The following is an 11,124-nucleotide window of genomic DNA, read 5'->3' as shown; positions in this document are numbered from 1 at the left end:
TAATGAAAGTCCAAAATCCAGTATCTCAAAATATTAGAATATTTACATTTGAGTTTCATTAAATGACCATCCCTACAGTATAAAATCCGGGTATCTTTTGTTTTTTGAAACCACACTAATGGGGAAGACTGCTGACTTGGCAATGGTCCAGGAGACAATCATTGACACCCTCCACAAAGATAGTAAGTCACAGAAGGTCATTACTGAATGGGGTGGCTGTTTACAGAGTGATGTATCAAAGCATATTAAATGCAAAGTTGACTGGAAGGAAGAAATTGGGTAGGCAAAGGTGCACAAGCAACAGGGATGACCGCAAGCTTGAGAATACTGTCAAGTAAAGCCGATTCAAACACTTGGGAGAGCTTCACAATGAGTAGAATGAAGCCGGAGTCAGCGCATCAAGAGTCACCACACTCAGACATCTTCAGGAAAAGGACTACCAAACCACTTCTGAACCAGAGACAACGTCAGAAGCATCTTACCTGGGCTAAGGAGAAAAAGAACTGGACAGTGAACAGTGGTCGAAAGTCCTCTTTTCAGATAAAAGTAAATTTTGCATTTCATGTTGAAATCATGGTCCCAGAGTCTGAAGGAAGACTGGAGAGGCACAGAATCCAAGCTGCTTGAAGTCTAGTGTGAAGTTTCTGAAGTCAATAATGATTTGGGGGCCGTGACGTCTGCTGGTGTTGGTCCATTGTGTTTTATCAAGTGCAAAGTCAATGCAGCCATCTTCCGGGAGATTTTGAAGCACTTTATGCTTCCATCTGCTGACAAGCTTTATGGAGATGCTGATTTCCTTTTCCAGCAGAACTTTAGCACCTGCCCACAGTGCAAAAACCACTTCCAAGTGGTTTGCTGACCATGATATTACTGTGCTTTATTGGCCAGCCAATATGCCTGACATGAATCTATGGGATATTTTCAAGAGAAAGATGAGAAACAGTCGATCCAACAATATACAGATGATCTGAAGGCTCAATAGTGCCTCAGCAGTGCCACAGGCTGATCACTTCCATGCCACACTTCACTGATGCTGTAATTTGGGCTAGGAGCAAGTCATTTGCTGTAATATGTCCTGCCGATCAAGTATTGAGTGCACAAAAGAACATACTTTAAAGAACTTTAACTTTTCTGTTTTGCAAATCCATTTTTTGATTGATTTTAGGAAATATTCTAATATTTTGAAATACTGGATTTTGGACTTTCATGAGCTGTACGCTCTAATCATCAAAATTTAAAAAAAAAAACTTTTGAAATGTTTTACTTTACATGTAGGGAATCTAGAATATATGAAAGTTTCATTTTTAAAAATAATTTATAATAAAAAAATGAACTTTTTGATGATATTCTAATTATATGACCAGCACCTGTATAACAGTGATTAAACCCAGAGTTAATGTGGGTGGGAGTATAAACACAATGTGCTTGTTTTATTGGTGCAAATGGTTCCCATCTGTAAATATGCACTTTTTAATAATACAGCACAATTTTATAATTTATCTTATTTTTCAAAAAATAAATTTCACCCGAGTATGTCACACAGGGTAAAACTTGGGCTTCTCATTCAGCACATATCCAAATGTTTCCATATTCACATGTTTGAATGCTAAACTATTATTTATTATGTAAACAAGGCTTTGTACTTCATTCGTGTCACAATATCCACATAAAACAGCATAGTTCACATGCCCAAAAATGTGTTTGGAATAACATTAGCAGTGGCGCCTGCAGCTGTACAGCTGTACACACTGTGCGTACCATGAGAGGGCACTAAATAATGCAGTTTTCATTAATATTTTTACATAATTTTTAAATAGAGTGTTAAAATCTATCTGCACACACCCATGACATATTAAAAAGAAGCAAGAGAGAATGAGAATAAAAGTGTGCATTTGTGTGTTGTGGATATGGGTGAAAAGAAATCTGATTGGCTAGTTTAGTTTGTTGCTTTTTTTCACACATGAAAAATGACATTACAGATAGTTTAAAAACAGTCTTAAAATTAGTAAACACTCTCTAAAACAGCTAAATTTGATTGAAACATTTGCAAAATGGCCTAATACTATTGAGTAGGGATGGAGAAATGAAGCCTCTTAAATCTTTGACGCTTTTCTCTAAATGTTTCGGGAAAAGTTCCAAAGCATCAAGAGTTTTGAAAACAGCGCCATCTTGTGGCAGGAAAAATTTACAGCAGCCATAAACCTGAGTGCGCTGCTCCGTTGTTTTATCCATTAAGCACAAACAAAAGCCTGACGATGCTAAATGTGTTTAGTTTTCTGATAATATAATTCACATATTAAAGTGTGGCAATAAATTAAATGTAACAACAAAAACAATAATTATAATTATACTAATAATACCTACTGAGTTGTTTGAGGCAAGTAAATGTTGTGTGTGCATGCGTGAGATTAGATTTTTTCCTTACAGCAGCAGAAACAACTTAAAAATACTTTTTTGGTCATACAAGAGTATAAGAGTAAAGCATCATTCAAAACTGTAAAGGGTCTATTTTGTATACATTCAAAATAACAACTAAATGTTTTGCTTTTGTAAAATAAAGAAAGCAAACAGGATGTCTCCTTGAACTGCTTTCTGGATCACGTCACAAAATTGAACCAAAACACAGTGAATACTTGTAGCGCAGACATGAGAAATACGTTTATGAAAACCTTTGTCTACTTTAAAGTGTCTTATTTGATGTTACATGCATTATATAAGTTACTTTGGAATAGCCTATAAGTTGCAGCACGTTTCAGAAGATTTAAAAAAAAACAAAAAAAAAAAACATATATAGTATGGGAAATGTGGTAGGCCTATTTTCACCTATTGGTTACAGACACCACTTTGAGGGTTCCCAACCGCGTTTCTTTTGTTTAGGCTACTTCCATGTTAATTTTCCAACTTTAATGAGTGACGTGTTGTAATGAAAAATGCCCAACTTAGCAGCTGAAAGTATCTAGTTAACTAGAAGACCTAGATTAGCTGGTTCAGGTCTGTTTAATCATGAAAAGTACTGCAGAGCCAAGGTAAACTGTATACATTAGGTAGGAAAAGTGGATAACGTGCAAACCTGACCTCGACGTGATTTGAACACGCAACCTTCTGATCTGGAGTCAGATGATCTGTTGCTGAACTTGTTCTAGGGTCTAGCTATAAGGATTCCTGATTTTCACAAACAAACAACCTTCTGATCTGGAGTCAGACACGCTACCGTTGCTCTACGAGGTCCTGGTTGTCCAAAGTTTTGCTCAGCTAATTTTTTACAACTAGATTGTTTCCTGAACTGGAACAGCAAAGTAAATGTGAAAAGAAATCTGACCCCGATGTGATTTGAAAACACAACCTTCAGATCTGGAATCAGAGCGCTATACCATATCGCTGCACCATGAGGTCCTGGTTATCCAGATTTGAACACACAACCTTCTGATCTGAAGTCAGATGCGCTACTATTGTGCCACAAGGTCCTGGATGTCCAATGTTTTGCTCAGCTAATTTTTACAACTTGATAGTTTCATGAACGCAAACAGTAGAGTACAAGTGGAAAAAACTCTGACCCCGTCGTGATTTGAACACGCAACCTTCTGATCTGGAGTCAGACGCGCTACCATTGTGCCACGAGGTCCTAATTGTCCAAAGTTTTGCTCAGCTAATTTTTACAACTAGATTGTTTTCTGAACTGGAACAGCAGAGTAAATGTGAAAAGAAATCTGACCCCGACGTGATTTGAACACGCAACCTTCTGATCTGGAGTCAGACGCGCTACTGCTCCGCAACAAGGTCCTGGTTGTCCAATGTTTAGCTCAGCTAATTTTTACAACTTGATTGTTTCATGAACTTGAAAAGAAGAGGAAAGAACTCTGACCCCGACGTGATTTGAACACGCAACCTTCTGATCTGCAGTCAGACGCGCTACCATTGCGCCACGAGGTCCTGGCTAGCTCACATTTAGCTCAGCTAATTTTTACAACTTGATTGTTTCATGAACTTGAACAGCAGAGTAAACGTGGAAAGAAATCTGACCCTAAAGTGATTTGAACACGCAACCTTCTGATCTGGAGTCAGACGCGCTACTGCTCCGCAACAAGGTCCTGGTTGTCCAATGTTTAGATCAGCTAATTTTTACAACTTGATTGTTTCATGAACTTGAACAGCAGAGTAAATGTGAAAAGAAATCTGACCCCGATGTGATTCGAAAACGCAAACTTCTGATCTGGAATCAGAGCGCTATACCATATCGCTGCACCATGAGGTCCTGGTTATCCAGATTTGAACACACAACCTACTGATCTGAAGTCAGATGCGCTACTATTGCGCCACAAGGTCCTGGATGTCCAATGTTTTGCTCAGCTAATTTTTACAACTTGATTGTTTCATGAACGCAAACAGTAGAGTAAAAGTGGAAAAAACTCTGACCCCGACGTGATTTGAACACGCAACCTTCTGATCTGGAGTCTAACGCTCTATGAGGCCCTGGTTATGTCATATTTTGCTCAGTCAATTTTTACAACTAGGTTGTTTCCTGAACTGGAACAGCAGAGTAAATGTGAAAAGAAATCTGACCCCGACGTGACTTGAACACGCAACCTTCTGATCTGCAGTCAGACGCGCTACCATTGCGCCACGAGGTCCTGGCTAGCTCACATTTAGCTCAGCTAATTTTTACAACTTGATTGTTTCATGAACTTGAACAGCAGAGTAAACGTGGAAAGAAATCTGACCCTAAAGTGATTTGAACACGCAACCTTCTGATCTGGAGTCAGACGCGCTACCGTTGCACCACAAGGCCCAGGGTGTCAAATGATTTGCTCAGCTAATTTTTACAACTAGATTGTTTCATGAACTCGAAGAACAGAGTAAGAGTGGAAAGAAATCTGACCCCGACGTGATTTGAACACGCAACCTTCTGATCTGATTGATTCATGAACTCGAACAGCAGAGTAAGAGTGGAAAGATCTCTGACCCCGACGTGATTTGAACACGCAACCTTCTGATCGGGAGTCAGACGCGCTAATGCTCTGCAACAAGGTCCTGTTTATTTCACATTTTGCTCAGCTAATTTTTACAACTAGATTGTTTCCTGAACTGGAACAGCAAAGTAAATGTGGAAAGATCTCTGACCCCAACGTGATTTGAACACGCAACCTTCTGATCTGGACTCACACGCGCTACCGTTGCGCCACGAGGACCAGGTTTTCAAATGCTTTGCTCAGCTAATTTTTACAACTAGATTGTTTCCTGAACTTGAACAGCAGAGTAAATGTGAAAAGAAACCCGACCCCGACGTGATTTGAACACGCAACCTTCTGATCGGGAGTCAGACGCGCTAATGCTCCGCAACGAGGTCCTGGTTGTCCAATGTTTTGCTTAGCTAATTTTTACAACTAGATTGTGTCAAGAACTCGAACAGCAGAGTAAAAGTGTAAAAAAAAAAATCTTACCCCAGCGTGATTTGAACACGCAACCTTCTGATCTGATTGATTCATGAACTCGAACAGCAGAGTAAGAGTGGAAAGAAATCTGACCCCGACATGATTTGAACACAACCTTCTGATCTGGAGTTACTGCTCTGCAACGAGGTCCTGTTTATCTCATATTTAGCTCAGCTAATTTTTACAACTTGATTGTTTCATGAACTTGAAAAGTAGGGTAAATGTGAAAAGAAATCTGACCCCGACGTGACTTGAACACGCAACCTTCTGATCTGGAGTCAGACGCGCTACCGCCACAAGGTCCTGGTCATCTCATGCTTTGCTCAGCTAATTTTTACAACTACATTGGTTCCTGAACTGGAACAGCAGAGTAAATGTGAAAAGAAATCTGACCCCGATGTGATTTGAACACGCAACCTTCTGATCTGGAGTCAGACGCGCTACTGTTGCGCCACGAGGCCCAGGGTGTCAAATGATTTGCTCTGCTAATTTTTACAACTAGATTGTTTCATGAACTCGAAGAACAGAGTAAGAGTGGAAAGAAATCTGACCCCAATGTGATTTGAACATGCAACCTTCTGATCTGATTGTTTCATGAACTCGAACAGCAGAGTAAGAGTGGAAAGAACTCTGACCCCAATGTGATTTGAACATGCAACCTTCTGATCTGATTGTTTCATGAACTCGAACAGCAGAGTAAATGTGAAAAGAAATCTGACCCCGACGTGATTTGAACACGCAACCTTTTGATCTGGAGTCTAACGCTCTATGAGGTCCTGGTTATTTCATATTTTGCTCAGCTAATTTTTACAACTTGATTGTTTCCTGAACTGGAACAGCAGAATAAATGTGGAAAGAAATCTGACCCCGACGTGATTTGAACACGCAACCTTCTGATCTGGACTCAGACGCGCTACTGCTCCGCGACGAGGTCCTGGTTGTCCAATGTTTTGCTCAGCTAATTTTTACAACTAGATTGTGTCCAGAACTCGAACTACAGAGTAAAAGTGTAAAAAAAATCTTACCCCAACGTGATTTGAACACGCAACCTTCTGAACTTGATTGTTTCATGAACTCGAACAGTAGAGTAAAAGTGGAAAGAACTCTGACCCCAACGTGATTTGAACATACAACCTTCTCATCTGGAGACTGACGTGCTATGAGGTCCTGGTTATCTCATATTTTGCTCAGCTAATTTTTACAACTTAATTGTTTCCTGAACTTGAACAGCAGAGTAAATGTGAAAAGAAACCCGACCCCGATGTGATTTGAACACGCAACCTTCTGATCGGGAGTCAGACACGCTAATGCTCTGCAACGAGGTCCAGGTAATCTCACATTTTGCTCAGCTAATTTTTACAACTAGACTGTTTCCTGAACTGGAACAGCAGAGTAAATGTGAAAAGAAATCTGTTTGATATTTTGCTCAGCTAATTTTTACAACTTGATTGTTTCATGAACTTGAAAAGAAGAGGAAAGTGGAAAGAACTCTGACACCGACGTGATTTGAACACGCAACCTTCTGATCTGGAGTCAGACGCGCTACCGTTGCGCCACGAGGTCCTGGTTGTCTCACATTTAGCTCAGCTAATTTTTACAACTTGATTGTTTCATGAACTTGAACAGAAGAGTAAATGTGATAAGAAAGCTGACCCCAACGTGATTTGAACACGCAACCTTCTGATCTGGAGTCAGACGCGCTAATGCTCTGCAACGAGGTCCTGGTTATCTCAGTTTTAGCTCAGCTAATTTTTACAACTTGATTGTTTCCTGAACTGGAACAGCAGAATAAATGTGGAAAGAAATCTGACCCTGAAGTGATTTGAACACGCAACCTTCTGATCTGGAGTCAGACGCGCTACTGCTCCGCAACAAGGTCCTGGTTGTCCAATGTTTTGCTCAGCTAATTTTTACAACTTTTTTTTTTTCATGAACTGGAACAGCAGAGCAAATGTGGAAAGAAATCTGACCCCAACGTGATTTGAACACGCAACCTTCTGATCTGGAGTCAGACGCGCTACCGTTGCGCCACGAGGTCCCGGTTGTCCAATGTTTTGCTCAGTTAATTTTTACAACTAGATTGTTTCCTGAACTGGAACAGCAAAGTAAATGTGGAAAGATCTCTGACCCTGACGTGATTTGAACACGCAACCTTCTGATCTGGAGTCAGACGCGCTACCGTTGCGCCACGAGGTCCCGGTTGTCCAATGTTTTGCTCAGTTAATTTTTACAACTAGATTGTTTCCTGAACTGGAACAGCAAAGTAAATGTGGAAAGATCTCTGACCCCGACGTGATTTGAACACGCAACCTTCTGATCGGGAGTCAGACGCGCTAATGCTCTGCAACGAGGTCCTGGTTATCTCACGTTTTGCTCAGCTAATGTTTACAACTAGATCGTTTCCTGAACTGGAACAGCAAAGTAAATGTGAAAATGAATCTGTTTGATATTTTGCTCAGCTAATTTTTACACCTACATTGTTTCATGAACTCGAACAACAGAGTAAGAGTGGAAAGAAAACTGACCCCGACGTGATTTGAACACGCAATGATTTGAACAGCTAATTTTTACAACTAGATTGTTTCATGAACTCGAAGAACAGAGTAAGAGTGGAAAGAAATCTGACCCCGATGTGATTTGAACACGCAAACTTCTGATCTGGAGTCAGACGCGCTAATGCTCTGCAACGAGGTCCTGGTTATCTCGCATTTAGCTCAGCTAATTTTTACACCTACATTGTTTCATGAACTCGAACAACAGAGTAAGAGTGGAAAGAAATCTGACCCCGACGTGATTTGAACACGCAACCTTCTGATCTGGACTCAGACGCGCTACTGCTCCGCGACGAGGTCCTGGTTGTCCAATGTTTTGCTCAGCTAATTTTTACAACTAGATTGTGTCCAGAACTCGAACAACAGAGTAAAAGTGTAAAAAAAATCTTACCCCAACGTGATTTGAACACGCAACCTTCTGAACTTGATTGTTTCATGAACTCGAACAGTAGAGTAAAAGTGGAAAGAACTCTGACCCCAACGTGATTTGAACATACAACCTTCTCATCTGGAGACTGACGCGCTATGAGGTCCTGGTTATCTCATATTTTGCTCAGCTAATTTTTACAACTTAATTGTTTCCTGAACTTGAACAGCAGAGTAAATGTGAAAAGAAACCCGACCCCGATGTGATTTGAACACGCAACCTTCTGATCGGGAGTCAGACACGCTAATGCTCTGCAACGAGGTCCAGGTAATCTCACATTTTGCTCAGCTAATTTTTACAACTAGACTGTTTCCTGAACTGGAACAGAAGAGTAAATGTGATAAGAAAGCTGACCCCGATGTGATTTGAACACGCAACCTTCTGATCTGGAGTCAGACGCGCTACCGTTGCGCCACTAGGTCCTGGTTATCTCACATTTAGCTCAGCTAATTTTTACAACTTGATTGTTTCATGAACTTGAACAGAAGAGTAAATGTGATAAGAAAGCTGACCCTGACGTGATTTGAACACGCAACCTTCTGATCTGGAGTCAGACGCGCTACTGCTCCGCAACGAGGTCCTGGTTGTCCAATGTTTTGCTCAGCTAATTTTTACAACTTTTTTTTTTCATGAACTGGAACAGCAGAGCAAATGTGGAAAGAAATCTGACCCCGACGTGATTTGAACACGCAACCTTCTGATCTGGAGTCAGACGCGCTACCGTTGCGCCACGAGGTCCCGGTTGTCCAATGTTTTGCTCAGTTAATTTTTACAACTAGATTGTTTCCTGAACTGGAACAGCAAAGTAAATGTGGAAAGATCTCTGACCCCGACGTGATTTGAACAAGCAACCTTCTGATCTGGAGTCAGACGCGCTACCGTTGCGCCACGAGGTCCTGGTTATTTCATATTTAGCTCAGCTAATTTTTACAACTTGATTGTTTCATGAACTTGAAAAGAAGAGGAAAGTGGAAAGAACTCTGACACCGGCATGATTTGAACACGCAACCTTCTGATCTGGAGTCAGACGCGCTACCGTTGCGCCACGATGTCCTGGTTATCTCACGATTAGCTCAGCTAATTTTTACAACTTGATTGTTTCATGAACTTGAACAGCAGAGTAAATGTGGAAAGAAACCCGACCCCGACGTGATTTGAACACGCAACCTTCTGATCGGGAGTCAGACGCGCTAATGCTCTGCAACAAGGTCCTGCTTATTTCACATTTTGCTCAGCTAATTTTTACAACTAGATCGTTTCCTGAACTGGAACAGCAAAGTAAATGTGGAAAGAACTCTGACCCCGATGTGATTTGAACACGCAACCTTCTGATCTGGAGTCAGACGCGCTAATGCTCTGCAACGAGGTCCTGGTTATCTCAGTTTTAGCTCAGCTAATTTTTACAACTTGATTGTTTCCTGAACTGGAACAGCAGAATAAATGTGGAAAGAAATCTGACCCTGAAGTGATTTGAACACGCAACCTTCTGATCTGGAGTCAGACGCGCTACTGCTCCGCAACAAGGTCCTGGTTGTCCAATGTTTTGCTCAGCTAATTTTTACAACTTTTTTTTTTTCATGAACTGGAACAGCAGAGCAAATGTGGAAAGAAATCTGACCCCAACGTGATTTGAACACGCAACCTTCTGATCTGGAGTCAGACGCGCTACCGTTGCGCCACGAGGTCCCGGTTGTCCAATGTTTTGCTCAGTTAATTTTTACAACTAGATTGTTTCCTGAACTGGAACAGCAAAGTAAATGTGGAAAGATCTCTGACCCTGACGTGATTTGAACACGCAACCTTCTGATCTGGAGTCAGACGCGCTACCGTTGCGCCACGAGGTCCTGGTTATTTCATATTTAGCTCAGCTAATTTTTACAACTTGATTGTTTCATGAACTTGAAAAGAAGAGGAAAGTGGAAAGAACTCTGACACCGGCATGATTTGAACACGCAACCTTCTGATCTGGAATCAGACGCGCTACCGTTGCGCCACGATGTCCTGGTTATCTCACGATTAGCTCAGCTAATTTTTACAACTTGATTGTTTCATGAACTTGAACAGCAGAGTAAATGTGGAAAGAAACCCGACCCCGACGTGATTTGAACACGCAACCTTCTGATCGGGAGTCAGACGCGCTAATGCTCTGCAACAAGGTCCTGCTTATTTCACATTTTGCTCAGCTAATTTTTACAACTAGATCGTTTCCTGAACTGGAACAGCAAAGTAAATGTGGAAAGAACTCTGACCCCGATGTGATTTGAACATGCAACCTTCTGATCTGATTGTTTCATGAACTCGAACAGCAGAGTAAATGTGAAAAGAAATCTGACCCCGACGTGATTTGAACACGCAACCTTTTGATCTGGAGTCTAACGCTCTATGAGGTCCTGGTTATTTCATATTTTGCTCAGCTAATTTTTACAACTTGATTGTTTCCTGAACTAGAACAGCAGAATAAATGTGGAAAGAAATCTGACCCCGACGTGATTTGAACACGCAACCTTCTGATCTGGACTCAGACGCGCTACTGCTCCGCGACGAGGTCCTGGTTGTCCAATGTTTTGCTCAGCTAATTTTTACAACTAGATTGTGTCAAGAACTCGAACAGCAGAGTAAAAGTGTAAAAAAAAAAAATCTTACCCCAGCGTGATTTGAACACGCAACCTTCTGATCTGATTGATTCATGAACTCGAACAGCAGAGTAAAAGTGGAA

At 41.1% G+C, this 11,124-nt stretch overlaps 13 non-coding genes across 13 annotated transcripts; all 13 read right to left on the bottom strand.

Moving 5' to 3' along the window:
• Positions 1-3,550: 3,550 nt before the first annotated feature.
• Positions 3,551-3,622, bottom strand: trnaw-cca (transfer RNA tryptophan (anticodon CCA)). The gene has a single exon. It is a non-coding gene; the product is annotated as a tRNA-Trp (tRNA).
• Positions 3,623-4,714: 1,092 nt separating this feature from the next.
• On the bottom strand, positions 4,715-4,786 carry trnaw-cca (transfer RNA tryptophan (anticodon CCA)). The gene has a single exon. It is a non-coding gene; the product is annotated as a tRNA-Trp (tRNA).
• Positions 4,787-5,818: 1,032 nt separating this feature from the next.
• On the bottom strand, positions 5,819-5,890 carry trnaw-cca (transfer RNA tryptophan (anticodon CCA)). Its single transcript has one exon. It is a non-coding gene; the product is annotated as a tRNA-Trp (tRNA).
• A 1,030-nt stretch (positions 5,891-6,920) lies between these two features.
• Positions 6,921-6,992, bottom strand: trnaw-cca (transfer RNA tryptophan (anticodon CCA)). Its single transcript has one exon. It is a non-coding gene; the product is annotated as a tRNA-Trp (tRNA).
• A 403-nt stretch (positions 6,993-7,395) lies between these two features.
• trnaw-cca (transfer RNA tryptophan (anticodon CCA)) lies at positions 7,396-7,467 on the bottom strand. Its single transcript has one exon. It is a non-coding gene; the product is annotated as a tRNA-Trp (tRNA).
• An 86-nt stretch (positions 7,468-7,553) lies between these two features.
• trnaw-cca (transfer RNA tryptophan (anticodon CCA)) lies at positions 7,554-7,625 on the bottom strand. Its single transcript has one exon. It is a non-coding gene; the product is annotated as a tRNA-Trp (tRNA).
• Positions 7,626-8,758: 1,133 nt separating this feature from the next.
• Positions 8,759-8,830, bottom strand: trnaw-cca (transfer RNA tryptophan (anticodon CCA)). Its single transcript has one exon. It is a non-coding gene; the product is annotated as a tRNA-Trp (tRNA).
• Positions 8,831-9,074: 244 nt separating this feature from the next.
• trnaw-cca (transfer RNA tryptophan (anticodon CCA)) lies at positions 9,075-9,146 on the bottom strand. The gene has a single exon. It is a non-coding gene; the product is annotated as a tRNA-Trp (tRNA).
• Positions 9,147-9,232: 86 nt separating this feature from the next.
• trnaw-cca (transfer RNA tryptophan (anticodon CCA)) lies at positions 9,233-9,304 on the bottom strand. The gene has a single exon. It is a non-coding gene; the product is annotated as a tRNA-Trp (tRNA).
• Positions 9,305-9,389: 85 nt separating this feature from the next.
• On the bottom strand, positions 9,390-9,461 carry trnaw-cca (transfer RNA tryptophan (anticodon CCA)). The gene has a single exon. It is a non-coding gene; the product is annotated as a tRNA-Trp (tRNA).
• A 561-nt stretch (positions 9,462-10,022) lies between these two features.
• trnaw-cca (transfer RNA tryptophan (anticodon CCA)) lies at positions 10,023-10,094 on the bottom strand. Its single transcript has one exon. It is a non-coding gene; the product is annotated as a tRNA-Trp (tRNA).
• Positions 10,095-10,180: 86 nt separating this feature from the next.
• Positions 10,181-10,252, bottom strand: trnaw-cca (transfer RNA tryptophan (anticodon CCA)). Its single transcript has one exon. It is a non-coding gene; the product is annotated as a tRNA-Trp (tRNA).
• An 85-nt stretch (positions 10,253-10,337) lies between these two features.
• On the bottom strand, positions 10,338-10,409 carry trnaw-cca (transfer RNA tryptophan (anticodon CCA)). The gene has a single exon. It is a non-coding gene; the product is annotated as a tRNA-Trp (tRNA).
• Positions 10,410-11,124: the final 715 nt, after the last annotated feature.

Source organism: Ctenopharyngodon idella, chromosome 18, assembly GCF_019924925.1.
Source record: "Ctenopharyngodon idella isolate HZGC_01 chromosome 18, HZGC01, whole genome shotgun sequence".
Classification (NCBI taxonomy): domain Eukaryota; kingdom Metazoa; phylum Chordata; class Actinopteri; order Cypriniformes; family Xenocyprididae; genus Ctenopharyngodon; species Ctenopharyngodon idella.
Note: the sequence above shows the minus strand (reverse complement) of the source record. Positions and strands in the feature narration are given on the sequence as shown.